Raw genomic sequence first — 16,474 nt, 5'->3', positions numbered from 1 at the left:
AGGGGGGTGGAGGGAAAGAATTTTGCAGGTCAGTAAAAAGCTACGCTGAAGGTGATGATCAGTAGATCAGTAGATGGCAGCAGAGAGTAGCAACGTATCAGTAGTGATGCATAGCAGAGTACAACAGAGGGCACCACCATGACATTAACAAAAGACAGTGATATGGAGGCACATGTCTCTGGCTACAGATGCTCCTCGTCTATACCTGTCTGAAGGGTATTGCTAAATGCTGTAAGAAAAGGCACTTCAAATCACTAATAATAAGGGAAACGCAAGTTAAAAATCAAATCCAGGGTTTCTTCTCTTCTGAAATTTCCCTATCTCAGTTAAGAACTCTGCATCATATGTCACTGGAAAAACAATAAGTTCATACAAGGAAAATTGCCTCTTCTCTCTCCTCTTCACCTCGCATTATTCAAGTGTATTCTTCCACCACCTCCTCTTTCCACACCATCTCAGGGGGCAGCTGGGTGGCTCAGTGGATTGAGAGCCAGACCTAGAGATGGGAGGTCCTAGGTTCAAATTTGGCCTCAGACACTTCCCAGCTGTGTGACTCTGGGCAAGTCACTTAACCCCCATTGCCTAGCCCTTAGCACTCTTCTGCCTTGGAAACAATGCAGAGCATTGTTTCTAAGTCAGAAGGTAAGGGTTATTTAAAAAAAAAACACTGTCTCACATGAAGTAGTCCTTTTTGCCAAAGCAAACCTGTCTGCATGTACAAGTTATTTTAATCATTTCATCTTCTCCAAGAGATTACTGCTTCTATGGAACTTACTCTCATTAATCATAAATCATTCCACATCTTCTAGCTGCTTCCTTACTACCTACAAGCAGGCCCATTTACCTCATCCTCCAAAATTCTCACTTGATTATCCTTCCCTACTATAATCCTATTTCTCTCTGCTCTTTTGTAGTTAAGGTCTTTGAAAAGGTCACCTATATAATAAGTACTTAAACATAGTAGAATTAATTCCTGGACAATTGTCCAAATAGACTCCCTCTATGATCTATGATATTAATAGAGTTCTGAATAGCTCTATGTCTTATTTCCCCATATAAGAATATATATGGTATGATCCTATTTAAACCCTTATAATTGCCAGCTCTGGTTTACATTTTAAAATTTCTCTTGACTCCTATATTTTTCTATCAATTTTTCCACTTAGCTCTGGCCTTTTCATCAGGAATGCTTGGAAGTCTTCTATTTCAATAAAGATTCATTCACACCCCCAAAAAAATATTACACTCAATTTTGTGGAATAAGTTATTCCTGATTATGTGCCTAGATCTAGATTGCTTGTTTTCTATAATATTTTATTCTAATCTCTCTACTCCTCCTTATATGTAGCTGCAAAACTCTATCTCTTAGTATTTGAAAACATTCTTTCCTGCTACTTTAAGTATTTTTCCTTGCCCTGTGTACCTCTCCTCAATCTACTTTCCACATCAGTAGTTTTTCTATAATTCAAATTTTATTTTATTTTTTTCAGTCTCTGGACTTAATTATTTCTTTATGTCTCATGGATTCATTAGCTTCCATTTGGCCAATTTTGATTTTCAAGGAATTATATTCTTCAGTAAGGCTTTGTATTTCTTTTCAAAAGCTTTTATTTCTCTTTTAAGATCTTTATTCTCTAAGTCTTGCTTATTTTTCCAATTTTTCCTCTACTAAGCTTATTTGTTTTTTAAAATCATTTTAGCTCTTTTTGTAACTTTTGCTTTAACTCTTTTAGAAATTCTTCTTGAACTTCTTTCTAAGCTACAATTGAGGCTTTGCTCATAGATTTCTTTGAGTCATTCTTCTTCCTCCATCTTGAGCTTCCATGATATCATAATATGGAGGGGTTCTTTTGTTGTTGTTGTTTGTCTCTTTGCTTATTCTTCCAGTCTTCTTGACTTTATTTTTTATTATTTTTTAAGACCCTTACCTTCCATCTTAGAATCAATACTGTGTATTGGTTCCAAGGCAGAAGAGTGGTAAGGGCTAGGCAATGGGAGTTAAGTGACTTGCCCAGAGTCACACATCTGGGAAGTGTCTAAGGCCAGATTTTAACCTAGGACCTTCCATTTCGAGCCCTGGCTCTCAATCCTCTGAGCTACCCAGCTGCCCCATCTACTTGACTTTAGATTGTATGTTACTGCTAATATCTGTATTCTTCTGCAGATGATGTTACTTTCACATATCTGGCTGGGGAGGCTGCAAGCATTCAGTGCTCCAGAAGTGGAATGACCCGAGGATAGGTTTGTTTACTACCTTCTTTGTCTTAATTCTATAAATTCCTAACTAAGGTTTGGGTCTGTTGGCTTGTCCCTAACCAGAAACTTCAGAGTCCTGTGCTGGACTTAGCCACTCTTCACCTAGTGAGAGGTTCTGTAGATTCAAAGCCATTGAAATAACAAATGTTTCTAAGTCTGAGATGCTGCAATCTTTCCTGAGATCAGAGTCAAATAGCTTCTGCTTCATTCTAGAAGTGATTGCCTGTCAGAAACACAAGGGCCAGGGCTTGGCGATGGACTCATTGCATGGTCAGGGAGAACTGGAGCTGAGGTTCATACTACTATGACCAAAGTAGTCTAGCCTCTCTCCCTTCCTGGTGCTTTCTTTTATCCCAGGGAGGCCCAGGCCTTGGCAGCTATTTTGTAAAAAGAAAAAGTTTTACTCAATAACTTTTTTTAAGTCCAATAATCATAGCCTCAGCTCTCTGATCTTCCTCTCTGCCTCAGATCTGTGATCTGAAACAATGTGTGACAGTGCTGCCAGATAGCACCTGTTCCTGCACCCTTTGCTTGTCCAGTGCTTTCTGCCCTCTTCCATAGCGAAGCTCTAAGCACCCAGCTAGCTAGACCCTGTCTCCCTAGGCCACTGTAGGATGTGGGGGGAAAGATGACTCAGTATAATTTTTTCTTCATTTTCCTGATTTAGTTTGGTGAATTTTCTAGATCTTTGTTCAAAAGGGTATGAAGGGGTAAGCTACATTCTTTTACTTCCTCTCATTCCTCCATCTTTATTTTGCCCCCCCTATGGATTCAGTGTGACCTCAGAATGCTCCAGCAATCCTGTTTATCTAACATTTTTACCAGTGACTTGAATAAAGTCAGAGATAGAATAATGACTACATTTGCAGAGGGACAATAAACAAGTTAGGTGAAGAAACCAAGATCCAAAAAGGCTTGGGAATTCTCTCAACCTAGTAAGATTAATTTTTTTAGTTTATTAATGCATACTTTATTAAGATGGATAATTTCATTATTGTAGATAATTCTTTCCATGATAACAGATTCCAATTCCCATTTTACTTAGCAGATGATTCTCCAGAGTTGCTATAACTTAAAAAACCTTAAGATTAAATTTTAATAGTAATAAATGTGCACATTTAAAAATTAGCTTTACACCTATAATATAGGGGGAGCACTGCAAGATAAGCATTTTTTTTTCAGGAAAAGATCAAGAGGTTGAATGAACTACAAACTACTATGAATTGGCTATATGATGTAGTAGGGGGGCAAAGCTAATACATTCTTAGTTTGAATTTCACAGAGAAACATAACATACTAGAGTAGATAGTGATAGTACTGAAATATTATGTTATGATCAGGCCACGCCTGGGATAATTTGTTTAATTCTGGGTGGTATATTTTAGGGAGAACGTTGATAAATTGGAGAATATCCAGGGGAGAGTCACCAAATGTTTAAAGTTCTTGCTATATGAAAATCTGTTTAAGTCACTGGGGATAGTTATCCTAAAGAAGAAAAGAATTGGAGGAATATGATAGATATTTTTAAGTATATGAAAGGAAGGGAGATTTTTTTCTCATTAGTCTTGGAGAATCGAATTAGGCAGAATGGGTAAAAGTTTCAAAGAGGCAGAAAGGTGTATTGTCTGTAAAATTTACCTAATAATTTGAGCCATACAAAAGTGAGATGAACTGTCTTTGGAAAGTAGCAGATTAAGATCTTCAGTTAAAAAATTAATGACAATTTTTCAGGTTTCTGAAAAACTAAAGGTTTCAGAATACTTTTGGGGGACAGGGGTGATACATCTTGGACTATATGGTCTCTGAGTTTCCTTCCATTTCTGAAACTTTATTTTTTGTGAAAATATAAATTAAAAACTTGCCGAAGTAGGGGGGAAAGATAACTAAAAACAAAAATGGGCATTTTAAAACTCAAAGATGAGATGAAATTGAATTAACAAAAATAAGAGTTCATTTTTAAAATAAAACTGTTTAACAAAGTTGCAGCATATAAAATACACCAATAACAATTATCAGCATTTCTATCAATTTTCAACAAAGCCCAGCAGTAAGAATTAGAAAGAGAAAATCCATTTAAAATAACTCTAGAGAACATCAAATACTTGGGCATCTATTTACCAAGACAAGTATTATGTGAACACAATTACAAAACACTTTTCACACAAATAAAGTTAGATCTAAACAATTGAAAAAGCAATAATTGCTCATGGGTAAGCCAAGCTAATATAATAAAAATGGCAGTCTTAAATACTAGCTGTCACAATAAGACAGGAAAAAGAAATTGAGAAATAAGCATAGAAGAAAAAAAATTATTTACTTTTTTTGCAAAAAAAAAAAAAAATAAATAGCTTACTTAGCAAACCCTAGAGATTCAAATGAAAAAATATTTGAAACAAAATCTTTAGTGAAGTAGAAGGATTATCAGTCCTTCTGAATATCACCAGCAAAATCCAGTGAGAAGATCTGGGAAGGAGAACCTTCTTATAATAATGAAAGAATATGTTAAATATTTACAAATATTTCCACCAAAATAAACAAGACAAAATCTCTTATTTTGATTATGTGCTATTGAAGTTATTTCAAAACAAAACAAAATTATTTAGGAAAAAGTTAACTAGGGATAAAATTTCCTAATAAAGTTCTCTGATAAGAGGATAGGCACAAATGAGCAAAACCAAAAGCCATAAAATTGGTCAATGGATTTAAAAAGATAGTTTTCAAAAGAAGAAAAAGCAAGTTATCATGAACCACATGAAAAATGTCTCAAAATATTAATGATCAAAGCAATAAGAATTAAAACTGAAAAATTCTAACTAATACATCAAATTGGTGCACATACATATGCACAAAAATACAATTATTGAATGCACACATGAATAAATTCTTACTAGAGCTGAGAATTAATCTAATGATTCTGAAAAAGATTTTAACTTTCCTAAGGAGGTCACTAAACTGTAACTCAGAAAAACCATAATTAAGCAAAGAGGTCAAAGAAAAAGAAAAAGAACTCAGACATGTAAGAATATTTATAAAAGTCCTTATTGTTATCAGAAAGAAGAAATAAAATGGATACCTATCACTGCTAAAATGCCTAGATAAATTATGATATAAGAAGAGAGGCAATTGTGGGTTTGTATAGAGCAAGAAGGACTTGAAATTATGAACTGAGTTCAAATGAAGCCTCTGACACATACCAGTAGTGTGACCCCCTATAAAGTCATTTAATATCTCAGTGAACTAAACAACTTTCCAACCCACATCAGTAAAGGGAGTTTTGTCTATCATAGGTCTAATCCCTTTCTCTGTCCATCTGAATTTAATGAAATGTTGCACCATAAAAAAGCAAAAGAAACTAATTTGGAGAAACCTTGGGAAACTTGCAAAACTGTTGCCAAGCAGGCAAAATTAGGACAACCATGTATACAACTTCAATAATGTTAAAGAATACAACTTCCAAAGTTTAATAAGTTTGATGAATACAACAACTAATCCCAATTCCAGAAGACTAATGGTGTCTATAACCCCCTCTTTTTAGCAAAGGCATATATACAAGAAGCAAAATTAGACACATTCTCATAAATGACCATTGTCTGAATTTTTGCTATGAGTGGTGTTATTGTGATTTAGGGAAGGAGAAAGGTTTATACACAAGGGAAGAATCACATATAAATAAAATTAATTCATTAATAGAGAAGGGAAAGGTGTTGGGAAGGGAATAAGGGGGAGGGGTAGCATCTGACTTTTACAATTATATTTAATTATCTATGCTTACACTGTCTAACTATATTAACTAAAGAATATTAAGAATAAATCCCACAGTAAACCCAGAATTCTCTCACACACAGAGTTGGTCAGATATTAGGATTCCAAGCTGTAGTTTCCTCAGATGGTCTCAGTAGGGTAGGGGTCCTCTCTCCAGTCTATCTGTTCACCAGAAGACTGGAGATTTTCCTCTCTCAACCTCGGCCAGTTGATTCTCAAAGGCCCTTTGCTTGATAGATGGATTTTCAAGAAGTCTCACCTTCCTTCTTCATCTTTCAGTTCCAGACTGCATCAGTTGGTAAACTGTTCCTTGGAACTCTGACCCAACCAGCTCAGGAAAGATTCTAAGTCTCAATCCCTGTTAATCATTCTTGCAACTTTTACCTTCCCTTGCTACAGTGCCACCTTTGCACAAAGCCTAAATTGTGTTGAAAACACTATTTTGGCATTTGTGCCCTAATTTACTTACATATTACTTAAACTAAAATGTCTACCCAAAATAACAAACAACCTACACTCAACTATCTTATCTATCTAAAACTATCCTATTCTAGGGATTTAATCAAGGAAAGGAAAAAAGGGAATTAAATAATGAACAAGTACAAATTTCAAACAAAGATCAAACATATGGAAAAACACAACAAGCAAATATGAAAAACAAAAGGCAAGCACAACTTTCATGCAAAAATTAAACTCAAATACTATTCTTATCATCTAATACAGAACATTCTACTACTATTATAATGCATTAACAGCAAACTTAGAGAAAATTTTTTGAAAATTACAATAAACACAACATTGCATGAGTTTTACAAAGAAAATTAAACCAAACCACTAAACTCACGTATGCAAACTACATGTAATAATAGGTAAAATTAAATATACAATATCTATTTACATAAATTTTATACATATACATATAATACATAAAACACACATGTGTGATATACCTATACATTTTATATTTACACATGTATTACATACATGTTATATATGTACATAGATATACCTATAATCTAATCCTATTATATGCACTATTTACATATATTTGCATATGTATTTACAGTTTTATGTTATATGTGATGTTACATGTCATTTGTGTAATGTAATGTATATTGTAATATATTTTTGTAATGTAAGTCAGTATCTTACCTTATCTTATCTACTTTAAACCTATCTATCTAAATCCTTATCTTCAAAATTCTCCTGTCTACCTATATTCCTATACTAAACTAAGTATCTATTTTTGTTAGTAACTAATTTATAACTAATTATAACATTTTTAGTACCCTAGCTATACATTGTTTCACCCATTCAAATAGTGAATCAATATAACCTAACAATGTTTATGTATTTGTGTTTATGTGATTATTGTCATTATTTTTGCTATGTTATGTTGTTTCGCTAGCATTATGTCAGTGTCACTGTTATGTTAATGTTGTAAAAATTAAATTATATATCTAGTAATAACATATTATATTTTATAAGGTTTATTAAGGATTAGTAGAAATCAAGGAATAAAAAAGATACAAAATAATGATCATGTGCCCATGGATGATTAGCCCATTCAAATCCCCAGGCTTAGCTTACTTCCTACAACATTCCAATGGCAGAGAGAAGAGCCTAGAAGACCACATGGAAGGCTTTATTGCCACTTAAATACCAATTGTGATCTCGCCTATGGTGGGACTCAGGTGAGATTATAGGGAATTCTGGGAAATACCAAGGACTTCTGAGGATTGAAGTCTAGGGTTCAAAAACCTCCATTTTTACATTCCCTCCTGAGGCCCAAGGTAGACTAGTCTCTCTAATGGGTCTTGTAAACATACCAGCTATGAAATTACAATAATTTGAGGATAAGAGGAAAAGAGAACAAAACCAATAATTGCTAGGCACATTGACAAAAAGACAGTTAGAGAACTTCCAGTCAAGATGGCAGCTTAGAGAAAGCTAAAGTTCAGATCTCCGGAAACTCTTCCCGACTGATCTCAAACTATAAGCTCCTAAGGCGCCGAAATTCAAAACGATCAACAGTATAGACCCTGGGAATCCTCCTCCTGGACCTGGACCTGGATCAAAAGATACGGCCCCCCTCAAAAGCCGGAACCCGAGATCACTTGGACCTAAGGGGTAGGATCTCAGAGTCCAAGGCTCCGGGAAGCCACAGCCCCTCCCCCCTCAGAGACCAGGGTCGTCTGAAACAACAGCAACCCTCAGGGCCGGCAAGACAGCCTCACGGCCAGCAATTCTGAAGGCAACTTCCGGACAGCAACCCAACCCAGTCCAGTCGAGGGGGCACCTTAGCAGCAGGGAAACAGAGAGAGTCGGGGGAGAGTGTGGCCCCCTGGCCGGATCCTTCTATTCCAGTTCCAGTGAAAGTCACTGCCTTAAGGCATACTCAGTTCAACTCAGGGAAAGCTCATAGAACCAACAATCTGCCCAGGACTAAAGCCTCTGAACATCAGACACAGATAAGAAAACCTAATCCTCCCCATTCAGAGATGGCAAACTCCACAGAAGCACAGAAGCCCCAAAATCCCAAGAAAAATAAGAAGAAAGGGGTGACTTTGGACACATTCTACAGAGCCAAAATACAAAATACAGAGAAGATAGAAGACAATACACAAGAAAATGCTCCAAAACCTTCCAAAGGAAATGGAAACTCTCCACAAACCCATGAAGAATTTGAATCAGAAATGACCAAAAAGATGGAAGCCTTCTGGTAGGAAAAGTGGGAAATAATGCAAAAGAAATTCACGCATCTACAAAACTGGTGTGACTAAACTGAAAAGGAAAACCAGGCTTTAAAGGCCAGAATCAGGCAACTGGAAGACAACGATCATGTAAAAGAGCAAGAATTAATAAAGCAAAACCAAAATACCAAGAAATTAGAAGAGAACATAAAATATCTCACCAACAAGGTGACAGATCTGGAAAATACAGGGAGAAGAGATAATTTAAGAATAATTGGACTTCCAGAAAAGCCAGAAATAAACACCAAACTTGACATCATGATACAAGATATAATCAAAGAAAATTGCCCAGAGATTCTAGAACAAGGGGGTAATACAGCCACTGACAGAGCTCACAGAACACCTTCTAAACTAAACCCCCAAAAGACAACTCCCAGGAATGTAATTGCCAAATTCCAATGCTCTCAAACAAAAGAAAAAATCCTACAGGAAGCCAGAAAAAGACAATTTAGATATAAAGGAATGCCAATCAGGGTCACACAAGACCTTGCAAGTTCTACTCTGAATGATCGTAAGGCATGGAACATGATCTTCAGAAAGGCAAGAGAGCTGGGTCTTCAACCAAGAATCAGCTACCCAGCAAAACTGACTATATACTTCCAAGGGAAAGTATGAGCATTCAACAAAATAGAAGACTTCCAAATTTTGCAAAGAAAAGACCAGAGCTCTGTGGAAAGTTTGATACCTAAAAACAAAGAGCAAGGAATACCTGAAAAGGTAAATATTAAGGAAAGGGGAAAGGAGAAAAATGTTATCTTCTTCTTTTACTCAAACTCTCTTCTATAAGGACTACATTTATATCAATCTATGTATACTAACATGTGGGGAAAATGTAATGTATAAATAGGGGGTAAAGAAAGATCAAATAGAATAATCTTTCTCACACAAAGATTCACATGGGAAGGGGAGGGGAAGAAAACTCCTATAAGAAGGAGAGGAAGAGAGGGTTTTTTACTTATACCTTAATCTCAGGGAAATCAACTCTGAGAGGGAAAAACATCCAGATCCATTGGGATCTTGAAATCTATCTTACCCAACAAGGGTAGGGAGAAGGGAAAACCAAGGGGGGAGGGGGAGAGGGAAAACAAAAAGTGAGGGAAAGAGAGGGGGAGGGGGAGGAAACAAAAAGGGAGGGACTAAAAAGGGAAACATCAAGGGAGGGGACAAGGGGGATTGATTCAAAGTAAATCACTGGACTAAAAGGTAGAGCCGAAGAAGAAAAGGTTAAAATTAGGGAAGGATATCAAAATGCCAGGGAGTCGACAAATAACAATCATAACTTTGAACGTAAATGGGATGAACTAACCCATAAAACATAGACGAATAACAGAATGGATTAGAATCCAAAACCCTATCATATATTATCTTCAAGAAACACACATGAGGCGGGTTGACACCCACAAGGTCAGAATTAAAGGATGGAGTAAGACCTTCTGGGCCTCAACTGACAGAAAGAAGGCAGGAGTGGTAATCATGATATCTGATAAAGCCAAAGCAAAAATAGACCTGATCAAAAGGTTTAGGGAAGGTAATTATATTTTGTTAAAAGGGACTTTAGACAATGAGGAAATATCATTAATCAACATGTATGCACCAAATAATATAGCACCCAAATTTCTAATGGAGAAACTAGGAGAATTGAAGGAAGAAATAGAAAGCAAAACCATATTAGTGGGAGACTTAAACCAACCATTATCAAACTAGATAAATCAAATCAAAATATAAATAAGAAAGAGGTAAAAGAAGTGAATGAAATCTTAGAAAAATTAGAATTAATAGACATATGGAGAAAAATAAATAGGGATAAAAAGGAATACACCTTCTTCTCAGCACCACATGGCACATTCACAAAAATTGACCATACATTAGGTCACAGAAACATAGCACACAAACGCAGAAAAGCAGAAATAATGAATGCAGCCTTTTCAGATCACAAGGCAATAAAAATAATGATTAGTAATGGTACATGGAATACCAAATCTAAAACCAATTGGAAATTAAACAATATGATACTCCAAAACCGTTTAGTTAAAGAAGAAATCATAGAAACAATTAATAATTTCATCGAGGAAAATGACAATGGCGAGACATCCTTTCAAACCTTTTGGGATGCAGCCAAAGCAGTAATCAGAGGTAAATTCATATCCCTGAATGCCTATATTAACAAACTAGGGAGAGCAGAGATCAATCAATTGGAAATGCAAATGAAAAAACTCAAAAGCTATCAAATTAAAAACCCCCAGCAGAAAACCAAACTAGAAATCCTAAAAATTAAGGGAGAAATTAATAAAATCGAAAGTGATAGAACTATTGATTTAATAAATAAGACAAGAAGCTGATACTTTGAAAAAACAAACAAAATAGACAAAATACTGGTCAATCTAATTTAAAAAATGAAGGAAGAAAAGCAAATTCACAGCATTAAAGATGAAAAGGGGGACAGCACCTCTGATGAAGAGGAAATTAAGGCAATCATTAGAAATTACTTTACCCAATTAAATGGCAATAAATACACCAATTTAGGGGATATGGATGAATATATACAAAAATACAAACTGCCTAGACTAACAGAAGAGGAAATAGAATTCTTAAATAATCCCATATCAGAAAATGAAATCCAACAAGCCATCAAAGAACTTCCTAAAACAAAATCCCCAGGGCCCAGCGGATTCACCAGTAAATTCTATCAAACATTCAGAGAACAGTTAATCTCAATACTATACAAACTATTTGACATAATAAGCAAAGAGGGAGTTCTACCAAACTCCTTTTACGACACAAACATGGTACTGATTCCAAAACCAGGCAGGTCAAAAACAGAGAAAGAAAACTATAGACCAATCTCCCTAATGAATATAGATGCAAAAATCTTAAATAGGATATTAGCAAAAAGACTCCAGCAAGTGATCAGAAGGATCATCCACCATAATCAAGTAGGATTTATACCAGGGATGCAGGGCTGGTTCAATATTAAGAAAACCATCCACATAATTGACCACATCAACAAGCAACCCAGCAAGAACCACATGATTATCTCAATAGATGCAGAAAAAGCCTTTGATAAAATACAACACCCATTCCTATTAAAAACACTAGAAAGCATAGGAATAGAAGGGTCATTCCTAAAAATAATAAACAGTATATATCTAAAACCATCAGCTAATATCATCTGCAATGGGGATAAACTAGATGCATTCCCAATGAGATCAGGAGTGAAACAAGGATGCCCATTATTACCTCTACTATTTGACATTGTACTAGAAACACTAGCAGTAGCAATTAGAGAAGAAAAAAAAATTGAAGGCATCAAAATAGGCAAGGAGGAGACCAATTTATCACTCTTTGCAGATGACATGATGGTCTACTTAAAGAATCCTAGAGATTCAACCAAAAAGCTAATTGAAATAATAAACAACTTTAGCAAAGTTGCAGGATACAAAATAAACCCACATAAATCATCAGCTTTTCTATATATCTCCAACACAGCTCAGCAGCAAAAACTAGAAAGAGAAATCCCATTCAAAATCACCTTAGACAAAATAAAATATCTAGGAATCTACCTCCCGAGACAAACACAGGAACTATATGAACACAACTACAAAACACTTGCCACACAACTAAAACTAGACTTGAGCAATTGGAAAAACATTAACTGCTCATGGATAGGATGAGCCAATATAATAAAAATGACCATCCTACCCAAACTTATTTATCTATTTAGTGCCATACCCATTGAACTACCAAAATACTTCTTCACTGATTTAGAAAAAATCATAACAAAATTCATTTGGAACAACAAAAGATCAAGGATATCCAGGGAAATAATGAAAAAAAAAAACACATATGATTGGGGCCTTGCAGTCCCTGACCTTAAACTATATTACAAAGCAGCAGTCATCAAAACAATTTGGTACTGGCTAAGAAACAGAAAGGAAGATCAGTGGAATAGACTGGGGGAAAGCGACCTCAGCAAGACAGTATATGATAAACCCAAAGATCCCAGCTTTTGGGACAAAAATCCACTATTCGATAAAAACTGCTGGGAAAATTGGAAGACAGTGTGGGAGAGACTAGGAATAGATCAACACCTCACACCCTACACCAAGATAAATTCAAAATGGGTGAGTGACTTAAACATAAAGAAGGAAACCATAAGTAAACACAGAATAGTATACATGTCAGACCTTTGGGAGGGGAAAGACTTTAAAACCAAGCAAGACATAGAAAGAATCACAAAATGTAAAATAAATAATTTTGACTACATCAAATCAAAAAGCTTTTGTACAAACAAAACCAATGTAACTAAAATCAGAAGGGAAACAACATACTGGGAAAAAATCTTCATAGAAACCTCTGACCAAGGTTTAATTACTCAAATTTATAAAGAGCTAATTCAATTGTACAAAAAATCAAGCCATTATCCAATTGATAAATGGGCAAGGGACATGGATAGGCAGTTCTCAGATAAAGAAATAAAAACTATTAATAAGCACATGAAGAAGTATTCTAAATCTCTTATAATCAGAGAGATGCAAATAAAAACAGCTCTGAGGTATCACCTCACACCTAGCAGATTGACTAACATAACAGCAAAGGAAAATAATGAATGCTGGAGGGGATGTGGCAAAGTAGGGACATTAATTCATTGCTGGTGGAGTTGTGAACTGATCCAACCATTCTGGAGGGCAATTTGGAACTATGCCCAAAGGGCGACAAAAGAATATCTACCCTTTGACCCAGCCATAGCACTGCTGGGTCTGTACCCCAAAGAGATAATGGACCATAAGACTTGTACAAAAATATTCATAGCTGCGCTCTTTGTGGTGGCCAAAAACTGGAAAACGAGGGGATGCCCATCAATTGGGGAATGGCTGAGCAAATTGTGGTATATGTTGGTGATGGAATTCTATTGTGCTAAAAGGAATAATAAAGTGGAGGAGTTCCATGGAGACTGGAACAACCTCCAGGAAGTGATGCAGAGTGAGAGGAGCAGAACCAGGAGAACATTGTACACAGAGACTAATACACTGTGGTATAATCGAACGTAATGGACTTCTCCATTAGTGGCGGTGTAATGTCCCTGAACAATTTGCAGGGATCTAGGAGAAAAAAACACCATTCATAAGCAGAGGATAAACTGTGGCAGTAGAAACACCGAGGAAAAGCAACTGCCTGAATACAGCGGTTGAGGGGACATGACAGAGGAGAGACTCTAAATGAACACTCTAATGCAAATATTATCAACATAGCAATGGGTTCAAATCAAGAAAACATGTAATGCCCAGTGGATTTATGCGTCGGCTATGGGGGGTGGGGGGAGGAAAAGAAAATGATCTATGTCTTTAATGAATAATGCTTGGAAATGATCAAATTAAAAAAAAAAAAGATAGTTAGGGGGAAGTCCCCTTCAGCATAAGAGTATACATACAAAACAAATGCATTCAAACCCCACAAAGTTCAAATCACCACAAAGTTCACTCTGGATCTTCTGGTGCAGCGTGTTGTCTATGGAGGCATCTTCATGGTGTATTCGCCAAACAGTTGACTTTTTGGATTTGGAGAGGGAGCATGTTTCTTAACCTAAATTACTCTCAAAAGGAATTTAAACTTTGCGATGTAAAATATTAATAATTATACATCCCCCCCCAAGAGGGTGATTGAAAAATACAGGCATCATTTAGGGATGCATGGATGAGTTATGAGGTGTATGAATCAATTGGCAAGAGAAATAAAAAACATCAAAAAAATCCAAATAAAAAAAGATAATTTCTGGATGAAATATAGACTATCAAAGTCTTATGTGTAAAAATTCTAAGTAAAGGAAAAAGAAATCTATAACAGGTCCTAGAATCAGGGCCCAATTAAAATGATATAAGCATTTATCCAATCAGTAGCCAGGACTACAGAAAGTTGCCACATTATGAAAGACAGAATAGGGACTAGATTTTAGGAGCCAAGTAGGAACCAAATATGAGATACTTGGTAGGATGTGGAACAAGGAAGACCTGCCTTTAACACATGTTAAACAGCTGAAACCTCGAACCTCAAACATGTTCAAGTCCTCTTGTCAGGGCTCAATATTACATCAATCCCACCAGGATTGGTTGGTCTCTTTGACCTTGTGCTCGATTGGCACTATGCAATTGAGATTTTTGCTTCTTTGGCACTGTGCAATGGCTCTTTTTGTATTCTCTTGTCCTGGAATCAGACAGAATCATTAAGCAAAGTCCCATAATTTTTTTAAACAATCAGTGGCATAATTTTTATAGTCTCAAGCTTTTGCGGCATGCATTGACATTATAGCAAATATATTTTAAACTTATATTACTGTAAAATCAAAAAGCATTAAAGAAAATCTTAATACTGATGACATGTGCTTCAAATATAAAAAGGAGAGAAAAAATAAAACTGAAATAGTATATTGCACATGCAAGCAAAAACAATAATAAAAGACTTTAAAAATAAAAAAATATACATAATTTAAAATCTTTGACACACTGTGTCAGCTAAGGAAATGTAGAATACAAGACTTCTCACCAAAAATGAGATCCATTTCCTCTTCATACCTGGCCATGATCTACTGTGGGTGCAAACAAATGAATTTCACTAACAGTATTTTATAAGGAACAGTAGTACAACATCCAATGCAAATTCAAAAAGTACCAAAATCCCCAAAATTCCAATACCCAGTTAATTACAATAGCAAACAAACCCACTATCATATTTCATATGAGTCTGCTATATGACTTTTAAAGAAACCTATGAAGTGATGGATATTTCTCACAATTTTTGCAGACATATCAAATCTTTCAACCTTGGCAAATACATTTTTAAACAAAGTAAAACTTATTTGGGTCTAGAATATCATCAAGAAATCTAGATATCATTCTGGTGAAAAGCTAAAGTGAGTTGAAGAGTTATAAGTGAGAGATGCTCCTTTTTTGGGAGCCACCCAGGGGTACCATGCCCTGGGATTAACTTCACAGCTCATTTGGTATGAGACTTCAACCTCCCATCCATTCACATTTTTATAAATGTGGGAGGTGGGGATTATAATTGTATTTCACTTCAGCTACTAAAATGGACCCTACTTCCTATTAGAGGCAGGCAAAATGATCAGGGTTGGAAAAAATCTAAAAATCATGTCTAAAGACCTTTAAAATCAATTTGAGATATTTAGCTCATTAAATTTTCCAAAGGTTGTTATACAATTTTAACCTGTTTTGATGAAGTCCACCCATCCTTTATGTGACAACTTACAATGTCAAAATAGAAAAGGCTGTTTTTATATATGGGCTTATTCAGTAATATTTATTCAGTGTAGTTATAAGGAAAAACATTAGGTAAAACTCAGTACATTAAAAGGATTCATTGTAACAGAATAGTATTGAATACATTAATATATAAACTTAAAACCAACAAAATTAAATCTTAAACAAAACAATCAGCAAAATGCAATAAAATACAGAGATTTTTATAAAACATTGGAGTCTGAAAAGTCTTAAAAATATAACCTCCAGTCTCTTTAAAGTTCGGGTTTGTTTGTTTTTTTAATCCATTGAGATGCCTTTTGTCAGAACTGTGGAATCTCCCACAGTGATGGTGGGTTTTAGGAATCTCAAATTGTGATTTATCTCTCCATAATCCATCATTATCAGATTCCCTGTCCCACCCTGCTCTATGCAATTTGGCTCCTAGTTTTC

General features: G+C 35.4%; 1 protein-coding gene across 1 annotated transcript in view; it reads right to left on the bottom strand.

Annotated features, from left to right (window-relative positions):
* Nucleotides 1-16,474, bottom strand: part of SLC25A21 (solute carrier family 25 member 21) — a 989,784-nt gene that overhangs the window by 762,686 nt on the left and 210,624 nt on the right. The window lies entirely within an intron of this gene.

Source organism: Monodelphis domestica, chromosome 1, assembly GCF_027887165.1.
Source record: "Monodelphis domestica isolate mMonDom1 chromosome 1, mMonDom1.pri, whole genome shotgun sequence".
Lineage (NCBI taxonomy): Eukaryota > Metazoa > Chordata > Mammalia > Didelphimorphia > Didelphidae > Monodelphis > Monodelphis domestica.
This window is presented reverse-complemented; position numbering and strand designations above follow the sequence as displayed.